This window comes from Protopterus annectens, chromosome 8.part0 (genome assembly GCF_019279795.1).
Source record: "Protopterus annectens isolate FY-2018-M chromosome 8.part0, PAN1.0, whole genome shotgun sequence".
NCBI classification, from domain to species: Eukaryota; Metazoa; Chordata; order Ceratodontiformes; family Protopteridae; genus Protopterus; species Protopterus annectens.
Genome location: NC_056741.1, coordinates 1,647,545,369 through 1,647,562,293, shown reverse-complemented (window position 1 = coordinate 1,647,562,293; position 16,925 = coordinate 1,647,545,369). Strand labels below are relative to the sequence as shown.

Genomic DNA, 16,925 nt, shown 5'->3' with positions numbered 1-16,925 from the left:
CCCACCCCCCTCTATATACTTTAATTTACATTACTCACGCCCATATCATGATTTTACAGCTCACTACTTAAATAATGCAACCCACTCGACCCTCTAATTGGAAGGCAATATTAAAAATTATATTTCTTATCATTCCAATTATAACGATCACATACCTAATTACCAAATATGAAGACCAGCCATATTCAGGGCATTACTACCCTAGAGGTCGTACTAACACTCCCCCAGTAAAACTTAGTAATAAACCTAATTCCCAACAGTTAGGTGGCAAAACTCCTAATTCTATCCACCACTACCACTTCAAACTCAATCAAAATCACCCCAAATCTAGACAAAATCAGAAGCTATTACTAAAACTAACTAGACTATTAGAGTACCTCAGTAGAAACACCACTAAAGATGGAGATATCCACCCTAATCCTGGCCCTGCAACTGTTACCAATCCAAACTGCTCGTCACCCTTGCCAAAGTCATCCGATTCCCTCCAGATTTATCACTTAAATTAGAAGTATTAATAACAAAGTATCTAACCTACATGCCCTCCTAGCCACTCACCTTCCAGATATAATATGTGTAACAGAAACTTGGCTAAAACCAGGAACCAAAGATAATGAAATCCTACCACCCGGATATAATATACACAGGGTCGACCGTATAAAAAGAAAGGGTGGTGGTATTATTGTGCTCTATAACAGCATACTAAATGTTACCTTCAACACCAAGCAACCACCCCAAATCACTAATGCGGAAATACTTGCTCTAAAACTACAACTAAATAAAGAAAAAAGTATAAATCTAATCACAGTGTATATCCCTCCTGGGAACAATGTGGATACACTAGAAAATATACTAAACTGGATATCTAATAACTACCCCCAAGAAACCATTATCATGGGTGACATCAACATTGATTGGAACCTATGCTCCTCAGAAACCAACCCCATCCACATTAACCTTCATGGGTTTACCCAGATCATAACTACACCCCACCAGAATTGGAAATGCCAACCAAAAAGAAAGTATTTTAGATTGGATCCTAATAAATAGCCAACCACAAACATATAAGGCCGGGACCGCTCCAAATGACCTAAGCGATCACCTCATTACATATATAAAGAAAAATAAAACAGGCCTCCCTACAACTCCTACGTACAGGTAAATTAGAAACAAGAAGCAATTCGACCTTTCAAAATTTCAAGAAGAACTCAGATCATGTAACTGGACAATACTAAAGTATCTCCCCCTAGAGGAGGCAGTATCTAAATTTAATACTACCTTCCTAGCCATACTCGATAATCATGCTCCTAAAAGATTAATCAAAACTAAAACAAACATTGCACCCTGGCTTACAAATGAAACTAAAGCTAAAATGAAAAACAGAAACAAATCATGGGATAAATGGCGAGCTACCAAATTACCCCAAGACCACATCCTATTTCAGCAGCTAAGAAATGCAACAAAAAAATCTGTACTAGCTGACAATAAAAATTATTACTGCCAACTACAAAACAAACACCAAAATAACCCTAAAAAATTTTGGGCAGGTCTTAATAATCTTCTACACCCAGGAAAATCCTCCACTCCTACCCCAGAACTGGTATCTGATAAAACCCCAATTGAAGTAGCCAACACCTTTAACTCTTTTTTCACGAACACTATTCAAACCTTAGCTAACCAACTATCAGCTACCTGCTGTCCTGTGAATGAATACAGTCCAGAAACTAGACCCAATTTCAATCTACAACCTGTCTCCACTTCTACTATAAGATCCTTACTTCAAAAGCTTAAACCTACTACCCTCTCCGCTGACCTCCTCCCAGCCGAATACTTACAGAAAGCTTCAGATGTCATAGCCTACCCCATATCCATACTAATTAATCACACCATCATTGAATCTAACATCCCCATAATTTGGAAAACATCCCACGTCATACCACTTCATAAGGGGGGTAATTCCACTGAACTATCAAACTATAGGCCAATAGCCATAATGTCCCCTCTGGCCAAAATTATGGAAAATGTGTACACAAGCAACTCCTTCACTATCTTATCCAGAATAATCTACTGACCAACTCACAACATGGATTTAGACCTAACTACAGTACAACTACTGCCCTACTCTCTTTTACGGATACAATTAATTGAAACCGTAATAACAAAAAAATATCATCTGCTCTCTTTCTGGATCTCTCAAAAGCCTTCGACATGGTCAACCACCAACTACTTCATAATACTCTAAAAACCTTACAACTTGACAACCTAACCTTAGACTGGTTCCGTGCTTACCTCTCGGATAGGAAACAAGCCATACTCTGGGACAATCAACTCTCTAATCTCTTACCTAATACCATAGGGGTTCCACAAGGGTCCATACTGGGCCCACTTCTTTTTTCAGTTTTTATTAATGACCTACATAAAGCCATCCCTGAGGCAACCTGTATACAATATGCCGATGATTCGACTTTAGTCTGCTCTCACACATCTCTAGATAATCTACTAGCCAAAACCCAGTCCTGCTTTACAGCTGTTGAAAACTGGCTATCAGGACGACAGCTACTTCTTAATCCAAAAAAAACCAAACTGCTTCTTTTTCATCCAACCCAAAAACTTCCCTTTACTGCCTTTACCATAAAATCAAACAGTGGGACAATTATCACACCCGACCCCCATACCAAGCTACTAGGAGTTACCATAGACAATAAACTTAGATATGATACGCATATTAATCTTACTATTAAAACCGTGAACAAGAAATTAGGGTCACTATATAGAATCAAAGCCTTTCTAACACCAATGACAAAAACAACCATTGCCCATACTCATTTACTATCCACACTATTATATGCATCCCCAGTGTTCACCAAGCTTAATAAAACCGAGCTAAATAAACTCTCATGTTCGTATAATCACATTGCCAGATTTGCAACTGGCACTCCACATAGAACGCACCACTGTAATAACCTAAAAGCCCTTGGATGGATAGAACTCCCAAACCTCCTTCAGCAAAACCAACTTATTGAGGCATTTAAAATACTTAAACACCCGGACAAAGCTCCTGCACTAAAGTGCCTAATCACACCATATACCAACCTAAATAGCCTACGCTCCTCAAATAGGCTACTTTTTCAAAATGTCAAATCCTATAATACAGGAGGTGATGCTCTATTTGCTAACGTCACTGCCAAAACTTGGAACTATCTTCCATCTAGTATTAAAAAAGTCTACTTCAGTATTTTAAGTCCCACTGGCTCTGCCAATGCTCATTCCCGGATTAACTCCCTCTAATTCTGCTATTATCTCTCTCTTCTCTTCTTTCAACTTATTCTCATGGTATATATCATGACCCTTCTTTCTACTTGATCTATCCACCTTTTATTTCTCCTCCCTTTGTATCAACTGAGACCTTATTTACCTCTGCAATGAGGCCAATCGAATTGTATTTGAGTTATTTGTTCTGCTTGTAAGTACTGCTGTCTTCTCTACTCATTATCTTAGATAACAATTGTATTTTCCTATGTAATAATGTAAACCTTATGTATATTAATATTTGTACATGTGGAGCTTTTCTCCCCGGGCCTCTGCTGAAAATGGACATGTATCCAGTCGGATTATCCCGGTCAACAAATGTAAAATTAAAAATAAATAAATAAATTATATATATATATACATATATATATATATATATATATATATATATATATATATGTGTGTGTGTGTGTGTGTGTGTGTGTATGTATATATATATATATATATATATATATATATATATTTATGTTTGTGTGTGTGTGTGTGTATATATATATATATATATATATATATATATATATATATATATATATATATGTGTATGCGTGTGTGTGTATATATATATATATATATATATATATATATATATATATGTATATATATATGTGTGTGTGTGTGTATGTATATATATATATATATTTATGTGTGTGTGTGTCTGTGTGTATGTATATATTTCTATATATATATATATATATATACATATATATATGTGTATGCGTGTGTGTGTGTGTATATATATATATATATATATATATATATATATATGTATATATATGTGTGTGTGTGTGTGTGTGTATATATATATATATATATATATATATATATATATATATATATATATATATATATATACACACATAACAGACGTGTGTGTGTGTGTATATATATATATATATATATATATATATATATATATATATATATATAAAAACACACAAACACGGGCTGCAAAGTGGTTAGCATTGTCACCTCACAGCAAGAGGTTCTCCGGTTTGATTCTTAGCTGGGGTGCTTTCTGTATGGAGTCTGCATGTCCTCCCTCTGTTCACATGTATTTCTGCTGTGTGCTCCGGTTTCCTCCCACATTTCCAAGACATGCTGCAGGTTTATTGAACATTGTACATTGGCTCTAGTTGTCAGTGTGTGCATACGTGTGCCTTCTAAGTTAGGTCAGGCACCAGCTTGGAAGCTCAACACCGTAAAACTCTACAGAGACAGACCAAGAATGAGCAAAGACTCTGAAAATTACCCTGTACATTTCCTCCAAACACTTGTGGAAAGAGGTTAACCTACTTACAGGAAGAAAACATCCTCATGATACCCTGTCCACAAACATCATTCAGTGTGGTACAGCAAGAATTTCTCCAGATGATTTTCTTAAAGAATTTAGCAATCTCCTATCAATAATCTCACCTCCCATGCATTGCCCCCCCCCACAACCATTCATTCCCCTCTTCCACTTCAAATTCATACATCACAAAGAATTCTCTATTCTACTTGAAAATATTTCCAGTGACACTCCTCCTGGATCTGATAGTATAAACCCCTAGTTCATATATCACTGCAGAGAGCATGTTTGTTTCCTCTCACCCAGTGGCTACCCAAAAAACAAAGCTCTAACCTGCTTTTAGGATCCTGTCTCTACAATCTACTCCAATTCCTCACATTTACTGCCATTGTAGCTAAACTTCACAAAAAAAAAAAAAAAACACTCATACATCCTGAGACATTAGTCCCAAACCACACCAACTTTCATTATCCCTAGAACTAAACTTTAGACTAAGTTGTTTCTTTGGAGATTTTTTTATGCCTTCTGATGGACTTTTTGGCTAGGTTGCACAACTCCCACTGCCTTAGGAGTATGAAGGCCTGTGTCTAGCAGTGAGCTCAGAAGGGGGTGATAAATGCTTGAGTTGTTTAGAAATGAGAGCTTGGAGAAAAGAGACTACACTAATGATTGTATGAGAGTAAAGCAGAGTATGCTGCTCCAGCGCTTTAATGGGGTATGCTCACCCTAAAGGGAATGTAGACTTTACATTGTATGCTTGATTTATGCTGCTCCAGCGCTTTAATGGGGTATGCTCACCCTAAAGGGAATGTACACTTTACATTGTATGCTTGATTGTTTTCACTTATTTACAATGAGACATCAGAAGTATACCGAGTCAAGAAAGGAGTGGTAATTACTGCACATATTGTATGTTTGTGTGCATGTGTGTGCACACTCACAAACACGTGTGTGTTGTGTGGACATTATGTATACTTGTGCAGCTCACATTTTGGATGTAAAATACTTCTCCTACAATTGTATATGCTACAGTAAATCTGAAACATTAGCCGAAAGAACTATGTTACATCTACAATGGAAAAAGTACAGCTGTCTAAGAACTTAACTTAATAGCAGATGTCTGACTGATCACTGTTGCTTCAATACTAACTGCAGAATGCTGCCAAAAATAGCTGTACGTCTGGCCAGTGTGCTAAAGCTTGGTCACCTTACTTTACTGCCGTACACCTGAAATATGACCTCAGACAGAAAGTGATAGGGGGTACATAAGGAACATTCAGGTATGAAGTACCGCAGGACTTTTTCTTTTTTTTTTTTTTTTTTTTTACTACAGATCAAGGTACTGAAGTAGCAGCAACTACTTATGAATGCACACGTTACTTATTGAGGTGGAAGCAACAACCTTCCTCAGCCAAGGAGAAAGTAAAAGTTATCCGCAGCAGTGGGAAAAACAATGCACCAGTGATCAGACACCTGCTGTTACAGTGAGTTCTTACACAACTGTCTTATGTCCTTCTTTGGATCACTGCTGCAGTACTCGTAACTGTTGTGACATTAACAAAGGTGTCTACGTAGAAATGGAGGAAGAAAAAGATACAGAGCGAGAGTCTAGAACGTCTTGAAAGAAAGACCAAGCAAAACCCACTCTGTTCCTGGAGCAAGAATCAGTTTTGTAACGTTTGGTAAAAGTATGGATACAATACTAAGTGGTACTTCTAGGCCAAATCTAGAATCTAGATCTTTGAAGGCACTAGAGGAAGAAACTGCTTCAAAAGCAGAAGAAAGACAGTAGTCTCTCCTTTGATAAACACATCGCCACAGTAGTCAGGAAATCCTCTATGTGGCACACCTCATCACAAAAGGGTTCTCATCTAGGAAAAAAGAGGTCATTCTTCCCCTCTACTCGACATTCATTAGACCCATTATAGAGTACAACGCCCCTTTTGGAATGTACCTTACAAGACATCTGCAGCAGCTGGAAGGGCCACAGAAGTACCTCACAAAGAGGATTGCTGGCCTGAAACAGATGCCCTACACTGACCATCTCAAAAAACTCCAGCTTTACTCCATAGCATATTGCCTACTCCGAGGTGATCTCTGCCTAACATATAAAGCTATGTCAAACCCAGAGCTGTTGGATATGCTACACCTAAAGAAATCCCAATCCCTCCAAGCTACATGCTCTAGGGACCTAAACCTTGTCACCACAATAAACAGGACATGCTGTAGGGATAGATTTCTGTCCCAGAGACTCCCTATACTTTGGAACAAGCTACCCATCTATGTCAAGAAAAGTTCCTCATTAGCACTCCTCAAGAAAAATCTTTATAAGTGGATGGGAAATAGGAAATACACCCCGGGGATCACTTCGGTAGCTCTGCTCGACAGGGTCACAGGAAAATAACTTTATTGGGTGACGTAAGCCAGGGAACCTTGTTGGCTAGGTCAATAGCCTAGTACCTACCTATGAACCTTTGAAAGGCAGAAAGGTACCACCTGCTTGTGTGTGAGAGATAATACAGTACAATCAACACATAGAGCACTTGTATGTGGTGACTTCCCTTACCAATACATGCTAAACAGTAGACAGCCACACTTAAATGTCTGCATGGATATATCACATATACCTGTGTTACCTAAAATATTTATTTATTTATTTATATTTGTTTACTGGGGTAGTGCATGATCTCAATGGGCCATTTGCAGGCACAGCCCAGGTGAATAGGATCACATTAGACATTGACAAAACATATTTGCAAATACAAGGATATGCTAAAAACATAGACATTTATAGATGCAAGAATATGTCACAACATTTAGTTCAAGAAGTAGTTTGCAGTGTCAAACCATAGCTGGAAAAATGTAATCATATTACATATGATTACACATTTATTTCTGTGTGTGTGTGTGTGTGTGTGTGTGTGTATTTGTCTGTGTGTGTCTGTATGTGAGCATTTATTTAATATATAACTGCATACTTGTTTATAACATTTATACACAAACTGCAGATGTCAAGGAAGGGGGAAATAAAAAAGTATATTTTTAAAAACTAGCCAGAATCCGAGAAGGCAGTTTGTGGGTAGTGGGGACAAGAGAGAGAAGTATTTGTTAGACTTACCATGTACAGATAAATGTATCTTTAGCAGCTTTATGACAGTGTTTTGGATATATGTCTCATGATGTTAGATAACTTGCTCCTGAGTAGTGATGCTGCAGTGGAAGAGGTTTCATCACTATTATGCAGGGTTTAGCTACTACCCAGCAAAGAACAGTTGTTGTTGGCTCATTGTATATCAAAACTTATGAACTAAAACACATACAACAGCACACAAAATCTTTTTGCTGGGGGGGGGGGTAAGCCCCCTCCTCTTGCACCCCCATGGGTCAGTGAGACACATAGTATGATTACTAAGTAGCCATGTTGAATTGTTCAGCTGAATCTGGAACTTGGAAGGTAAGCATCTAACTATTCATATGGGACCTAGTGAAGTAATCTGAGTTGTGTTTTTGCAAGATAGTGGTTATATTCAGTGGGTTCAAAGAAAGGAAAATGAAGGGCATTATTATTGCCATTAAAAATTGCTTTTAGATGGTTTTAGTACAAGACCCACAAACTAAGTGAGTAGCAGATAAGATGTCTGGCAGTAATACTGATAACTGTCACTAAATGGATGCAATAGAAAAAAAAAATTAGGATTTTTTTAATCAACTGCATTTCAGTCAAGACTAGGGAAGGTGAGTAACGTGAACAAAACTGATCTTAAACTTTGGGAATATATTGACACCATTTAATAAATGATTAATCAAAAATAACCAAAAGCCATCACTTTACTTCTCTGATGCATCCACTCATGGAGAACTGGTGGTTCTTAGGGAGCCGTTGTCTAACTTTAATGTATTAACAGGAATACAAAAAAATGGGGTCACCTTCATTATTGAGGTTGTATCATAGAGGTTTAAAATAGACTGTTTCATATCTTGGCATGAACTTATAGCAGATTCAGCTGATGACATGGTCTTCAAAGTCAAACTCGCAGGACATTTTTCATTAATGGAATAAAAACAACTCAAGGAGTCTATTATATGCCCTCATATTTTATTTACAAGGAAAGCTAAATTACAAGTCAGTGACTAAAATATTTGCTAAAGCATACATCTTTAAATACATATAGTTAGACTGACATGGTTATGGCCAATAAGTTTGATTATCCTTGACATGATTCAGTTTGAACTAGAGGAGAAGAATAAGGAATTGTCAGGAAAAAGAGACGTGACAAATACAATTACTGTATTTGGGCCCAATGACCCAGATATAAACAGCTACAGGGATGTAAAACAGATGACAAAAAACAGGGAAATGGCCTGGGAGTGTTTATCAAGGCCATAGCAAGGGTGGGGTGAAGGGCCAGCTGCCCTGGATACAAGCTGTTGGGGTCAGCATTACAGAAGAGGTTTTCATCAGTAAGCAGTATCACAATCATTTAATTAGTCTCACGGTTGTTTAGTTACAGTCCATGTTTGCATCTTAGAAAATGTAGCAAGAAGCTATTGTAGGTCTTGGCTACAATTTAGCAAAAGTGGTTAACACAGGCTAGGAAAGACCTATTATATTAATACATAACCCTTTGACTCACAAGTAACAGTTAGGGCAAGGAGCTGTTATAGTATCACAACTCTGAGAGAACTTTTTGATTCACCTTCAACTCAAGGCTGGGATGAGTGCAAAAATAAGCATTGCCAAGGCCACCATTCAAACTCTCTACCACTCTGGTCTTTACTGCACCTGAGCTGAATCAGAAGGATCACAATAAGGGGGTCATGGCTGCAACAAGCACACTACAGGGTTATATCTACAGAGATAGACTCTGGTATCATGGAATAAATGGAAACTTGACACTATGCAGGTCATACCTTGGGCCACAGCTCCACCATGTGCTATAATCTGAGATGTAATAACAGTGATGCAGTGTTCCTGGCACAGCCCCACCATGCACTATAATCTGAGATGCAATAACAGTGATGCAGTGTTCCTCATACAGCTCCACCATGCGCTATAATCTGAGATGCAATAACAGCGATGCAGTGTTCCTCATACAAGCTCCACCATGCGCTATAATCTGAAATGTAATAACAGCGATGCAGTGTTCCTCATACAAGCTCCACCATGAGCTGTAATCTGAGATGTAATAATGATGCAGTGTTCCTTATACAGCTCCACCATGCTCTGTAATCTGAGATGTAATAATGATGCAGTGTTCCTCATACAGCTCCACCATGTGCTATAATCTGAGATGTAATAACAGTGATGAGAGTGTTCCTCATGCAGCCCCCACTCACATTTCTCAAAACTGACATGGTTTTCCACAGAACTGCTCCTTCTTTTGGTGTTTCCTTTTTCTTCATGTCACAAAGCCTTTCACTCTTGATCCTAAACGGTGAACGGATTTCCACGTGTAGTCTGTGGTGGAGCTAACTCTAAAAAGAGCTGTTTTAGCCCTGTGGGCAGCTGGAGCTCTATATAGAGCTGTTACAGATCTCTATGAGCTCTAAGAAGAGCTGTTTCGTGTTTAGAATGCCCTTTTGGGCAGATGCGGTAGTTCTAAAAAGAACTGTTTTGTTTGGTTCACCGAAGCTGTGTCTTTGCCTCCGGCTGGTCTTACCGAAGCTGATACAGATTTCTGTGAGCTCTGAAAAGGGCTGATTTGTGTTTTGAATGCCCGTTCGGGTGTTGGTGGTAGCTCTAATAAGAACTTTTTTGTTTTATTCTTCAATGTGTCTCTGGTTGCTCTTACCAGAGCTTTTACAGATCTCTGTGAGCTCTGAGAAGAACTGTTTGGTGTAAGGTGCAGATCCCCATGAGCTCTAAAAAGAGCTGTTTTGTGTATGGACACAATGGGCTCTGGGAAGAGCTGCTGTGTGTCCTTCAGTGTTCAGCGGTGGTGTCAATCTCCGTTGTCCTTATTCTTGAACAGATCTTCGGTTCTTTTGCTATGTGTGAGTCCTAAAAAGGACTATTTGTGCGCTCAAATAGTCCTTTTTAGGACTCACACATAGCAAAAGAACCGAAGATCTGTTCAAGAAGAAGGACAACAGAGATCGACACCACCGCGGAACACTGAAGGACACAACAGCAGCTCTTCCCAGAGCCCATTGTGTCCATACACAAAACAGCTCTTTTCAGAGCTCACGGGGATCTGCACCTTACACCAAACAGCTCTTCTCAGAGCTCACAGAGATCTGTAAAAGCTCTGGTAAGAGCAACCAGAGACACATTGAAGAATAAAACAAAAAAGTTCTTATTAGAGCTACCACCAACACCCGAACGGGCATTCAAAACACAAATCGGCCCTTCACAGAGCTCACAGAAATCTGTATCAGCTTCGGTAAGACCAGCCGGAGGCACAGACACAGCTTCGGTGAACCAAACAAAACAGTTTATTTTTAGAACTGCCGCATCAAAACATAAAACAGCTCTTCTCAGAGCTCATAGAGATCTGTAACAGCTCTATATAGAGCTCCAGCTGCCCACAGGGCTAAAACAGTTCTTTTTAGAGCTAGCTCCACCACCGACTACACGTGGAAATCTGTTCACCCTTTAGGATCAAGAGTGAAAGGCTTTGTAAATTGGTTATTCCTTCCCTCCAGGCAGGCATCACTCAGGATCGAAAACCCAAGATTTCCACACCTATTTTTCTGTTTTTTTTTCTTCATGTCAGGATTTAAACTAACCTTAAAAGATTTTGGTCATTAATCTAGATAAATCAGTACAGAGCAAATGTTACCCTTGACAACCTTAGTAAAATTTCCTCCTAAATCTTTTCCATCTTTCTTTCCATACTCAGCTGATCAGATTAAAATAGTTGGCATTACCCTTATCCCAGAAAATTATATTTTCCAGATTATGGGAAAAAGGGGTTGAGGATGGATGGATTTAATTTGCATACAGGCATGCATGTATAAATATGAATTTTATAATCGCTTGCAAGCTCTTTATTTCCTTGTTTTTCTGCCTTACATATCATTAGTTTGTATTCAACCACTTCAGTCTTCCAACAGATCCCAAGTTAGTTCTATAGACATGATCATACATCTAATAGCAGTAGGGAGACACCCTTTGAGTAACAACTTCATTAGGTGTCTACACAAGGTGAACACAGAGGATTACAAGTGTCCATCTCACCCCTGCTCTGCTGTATCACTGTAAGAAGCATTTAATCTTTAAATTATATTGTCATTAGATCTTTTAAGGGATTTTATGATTCGGCCATCTTACATAGTATCTCATCAGCCCCTATCTTCACAATGAATGACAACTTTTATAAAGTTCAAAGTTTTAACATTTAAGCCTATTGTTAGGCAAACTGATTTAACTTGTTAAATGATGCTTATGAAAACAATGACAATTTTTCTTCCATTCTGTGAATTTCAAGTTAATTTCACTTAACCATTGAATTATAAAATTACAAAATCAACATTTTCTAATAATTTCCATGCTTTAGACAACTTGCAAAGAAAAAAAATTGTGTTACTTCAGCAGAGAGACAATCTTCTATATAATTTGTTTCTTCTTAGTCTACTCAGCCCTTCTGAGAAGTGGTTTGTTCTAACAAGAATGGTCTGTTCCAAAATGGTTACTGCTTTGTAACACTTCAGTTTTTATACTCAAAGTACAGTAAAGTCTACAAACTCATCAGAAAATTATCTTCAGGATGAATAGTTTCTTGTTAGAGGAATGTCATCATTACTCCCAACTCTCATATAACCCTTGACATTTAGAAAAAATGCAAATCAGGTCTAATCAAAAATGAATAGCTTTTTTTACACACTTTTATAACACAGACTGCCCCCCCCCCCCCCCTTTGGAAGTCATATTCTCTGACCTACTTTATTAAATCTGCATATTTATTTTGTTGCTTAATGCCCTTTTTCTGTTATGCAGACATCAGAAATTACCTTTAACCCTCTCACTGATGGAATTTTTCATTTCATGCCAAAACATCAAATTATCCAGTGGAGCTCCCGTTGTCAGATGTGTGCAGCTTTTGTGCCCTCACAGCATATTACTTAATTATTGCCCCAAATTATCATTTATCATCCTGGATATTCTTGTTGGTTTTCCTGTATGGATCATAAATGCCACTGAATTCCTGTTTCACAGAACTGACTAAACTCTCAGCTAGTGAAAGTGGGACAATATCAGTTCTCTAAACCTTGCTCATGTGTGCTAACTCTCATCCTAATGCAGCCACCACCCCTAACCCCAACCCTACATAGTATCTTATGAAAAAAACATTTCATAACAGTACCACTAAACAAGGCACTCAGATACACGTGCACATCACATAACCACATATGCACAATATTATTTGAATCATTACATAGCCCTTACCTAACAGACACTCATGATGAAAGTTTTGGTACACCAAAACATTTTGGCATTAGTAAACAATTCCACTTAACTGCATCCATCCAAACCTCACACACCATACATGCAATTTGATATCCCCATCATCAACATTTATTGTATTCAAGCACATACATTTTTAATAAAAATCACACCCCAGTTTACTTAGTCGATATTACCTGTTTCAATAAAGTGAAATGTAACTATATATATATATATATATATATATATATATATATATATATATACATACACACACACACACACACCAAAGGCACAGCACCAGCTAGAACACAGTATCTTATATAACAAATACAAATCACATGATACATAAAGTTAGTTCACCATTAATTCAATTCAGTGCAGTATCTTTTGTCTGTTTATTAAATACTCACATAATAATGGGCTTGTAAATGTTTACAATTCCTTGCATTAAATAATAAAATATCAAAAAAAGAAGCATCTACAAGTGACCATTGAGACCTATTTGAAGTAATGCACCCATTAAAGTGATCCATAATTCCTCCTTGTTGCCAAGCACAATGTTTCAGTGTGAATCAAATGAGGCATCACCAACTAGTACTTTACCTATACCTACGAAGGTAAATATCCAACCAGGTTGGTCCAAAAATGCTTGTATAGGGCACTCCACTGATTTTTACATTGCAAGGCACTCATATGAGCTGAAATTCTCTTGTTGAATGTATGATGTGCAACCAACACAAAAACATTGTGCCAAATAAATCAGCCATTTTGTATTGCAAGTGATCATGCTGCTAATCCTGTAAATTCTGTTATTATTTTTAGTGGTAAAGCTGTCCATTCTCAGAATGACTGTACATAGGGTGCATTTGTGCCAGGGAAACATCCCATCAGCTCGTTTAGTTTGATATATGTATGAATGCACACACATGCACATATATATCCTAGGTATTGTGTGTTTATCATCAAGTTTGTCATATTTCAGCTCTTAGTCCCACATTTTATATCTCCTTAAAATTGATATCTGCATCATCACAGCAAATGGCTCTAACTATAATACAAATATAACTGAGAGTAGGATATACCTTTGTTGGGGCCCATGTGATTGTTTCAAGGAGAGCAAAACTCACCATTTATCTTATCTGAGCTGCTGAAACAGAGTACATTGTCACAGTTTCTACAATATAAATTGTTTTATAAACCCAAAGACTTTAAAACTTTTGTCAGATAGTGCCATCTTCTCTGCAAATATCTTCTCTGCTTCAGCCAACATATGGCCCAGGTGACCTGCATTCGATTATTGACTTGGGCTTTTGAGGTGCTGACAAAGAAGGATCAGTATCAGTGGAGTGCAGGGGAAGGGGCACATTCTGGACACAGGAAGTGATTTGATTTCCCTGCTGGAGACTGGGAAATAATCACTGAGTGCTGACAAGGGTGAGCAGTGCATCCTGCCAAAGTCATCCTATTTGTAAAAGTTCGGGGTCGATCACTGCTGATGCCCATTGCTGTCCTGCCATTGTAGCAGAACTGTGCATGGTCATGGGTGGGGAATAAAGAGGAAACATCCCTCAAAAATAGGTTGATACTGCTCAGAGACACCTGAATCTCCACACTGGTCCCAACCCTAATTTAGATGAAGTCCATGACAGGTAGGTATACCCAACAAATGAGGAGATACACTCAGGCCAGCTGAAGCTCAGCTGTTTGAGGAAAAATTCAGAGTAAAAAACATCTTTTCCGCTTCATAGCATCAAAGCTTAGTATTACTATCTTTATAGTATTTTCAATGCACCCTTATCAGTTATTACTTAGTATTCAGTCAAATGTCTGCTGCTCACCAATCCATAAACCCACATTCACATTTTGTCAAGCATTTTGCTAATGCCATGGCTACTGAAGTCACCAATAGCATATATTCATGATTACATATGAATGTTTGTTTGCAGAAGAGCAAACAGAGATCTCAGCCCACTTTCAGTAGCAACACTAAAGCAGCTTGCTTCTATGGATTAGGCATCACTCTCTTTTCGAGAATTGAGACTGGAAACCACCTTATCTTCATTTTGCTTCCATATTTCTATCAGTAAGCCATCACTGCTCATAATTTCAATAAATCTGAAATTTACTATAAGATGCATTTCACTTTGCACCTGTCCCTTCAAAGCCGTTTCATTTGTTATTATTCATGCTTATTCTTTTTTCAAAATGTTTATTGTTCTAGTGCACTTGGTATTGGGCAGCTCAAAATATCTGACCTAAACTAAACAAGTACATAGAAAATAGTTTTTCACATACTACCATTAAGGTCTGCTTTTTGCCTTAAAGCAACCTTTAAGGAGGAGAGATTTTAGTGAGATGATGATCATTTCATCACGTTTGCAGTAGCCTTAGCTGTATACGGTCATAGCCAACATTGGATATAACAGTTGGCCAGCTTCCAAAGCTAATGGGTAGCTTCACATGCCCATATAGTTGACAGCTTGAGCAGAGCTGTAGAAAATCATTGATCTGAATGCTAAGCCCCTCAGTTCTTTCATGCCAACTGAAAGAGTGAAGACTAGAGCCCTGAAAGGGCAGTAATAATTTAACAAGTCCTATGAACTTGCAATTTTGGCAGATGATAATGAATATTAGCAAAGGCATTTGGCCCATTGCCTCATATATACATACATACACAAGGAAGAAACCCTTATATTATCAGTGAGATAAAGGAATGGTTGTCAGATTGGTGGTGCAGGGTTTTATTACTCTGGGCATTATCAAATACACAATATATACATGCTGGTGTTCCACAGGGCTTGTATATCTGTGCTCTTTAACTTTGTATTTTCCTAATTTCCTTATTCATTTTATAGGAGATTAACTAAGTATGTGCATAACTGTTAATTGATGATAATTCTGATATCTAATCTTGATATGCTTAAATGAGTATGTGTGGGAAATGAGCAGGTGAGCTAATATAGTAGGAGTTAACGTAAATATCCAGAAATTTAAGTATATATTGTGAGGGGGAAAAAACTGCAAAAGTAATGCCATGTGATCATCAACTGGAACAAGTAAGCTTTATGGAAGACATGGGGACTGTAATACATAAAGGTCTGTCATCCAAGGAGAATGTTCAGTATGTCACAAAAGGTGAAGTAGAATTTTAATTCAGCCTGTAATATAACAGAGTTATATCATTGTTCGTATGATATGTGTAATATCACACAAGTAAATGCATTAGGATCTGTGCAGTGGAGTTGGACTAAATTAATTCCTTTGATAACACATTTAGCATATACTGAAAAATTAAAAGATCATGTCTTTTAGCATCAGTTTTATGTTATTGAGAGAAAAGTTATGAGTTGCATTAGGATTTATAACCACAAATTACATCATGCAATGACTGTGATAGTTACTGACTAAAAACACATCTAATGGATCTTATAATTAAGATGTCAATCAGAGTAAATAATTCCAAGAAAATCAATGAATGCTTAACTCAAACTATATCAAAGTTTTGGAAGAAAAGGGCATCTGATATTAGACTAACAAAAAGTATTTAGGTGCTTAAATCTAAATTAGACAGCTGGGTACATGAAAAGAAAACCTGTCACAATATTCAGAAGTTAATGTTTCTCACTGACGTATAGGTCTGAACAATTATGAAGTTATCTAGGTTCATTCCTTTAGTAATTGCTTATGGCATTAAATTGTAATTATCATTTACTCTGTATACACAACTATGTCCTCATTTTCCTTTGCATCTGCTTTCTGTACCTGTTTGCTGTCTTTCAACACATTCCATATTCAAGACCTTTTTGTTCTGCTCGGGTTTATTTTTTATTTATTTATTTATTTTTTATTTTTTGCATATTAAACATGTTCTCTCTGTGTAGTGTTTTTGTTATTTTCTACACAGTGACAAATTGTTTTTTCCCTCCTGCTTTTTGTGCATTA

General features: G+C 37.4%; 1 protein-coding gene across 3 annotated transcripts in view; it reads left to right on the top strand.

Moving 5' to 3' along the window:
• The window catches only part of B3GAT1 (beta-1,3-glucuronyltransferase 1), a 2,298,313-nt gene that overhangs the window by 623,839 nt on the left and 1,657,549 nt on the right, over nucleotides 1–16,925 (top strand). The window lies entirely within an intron of this gene.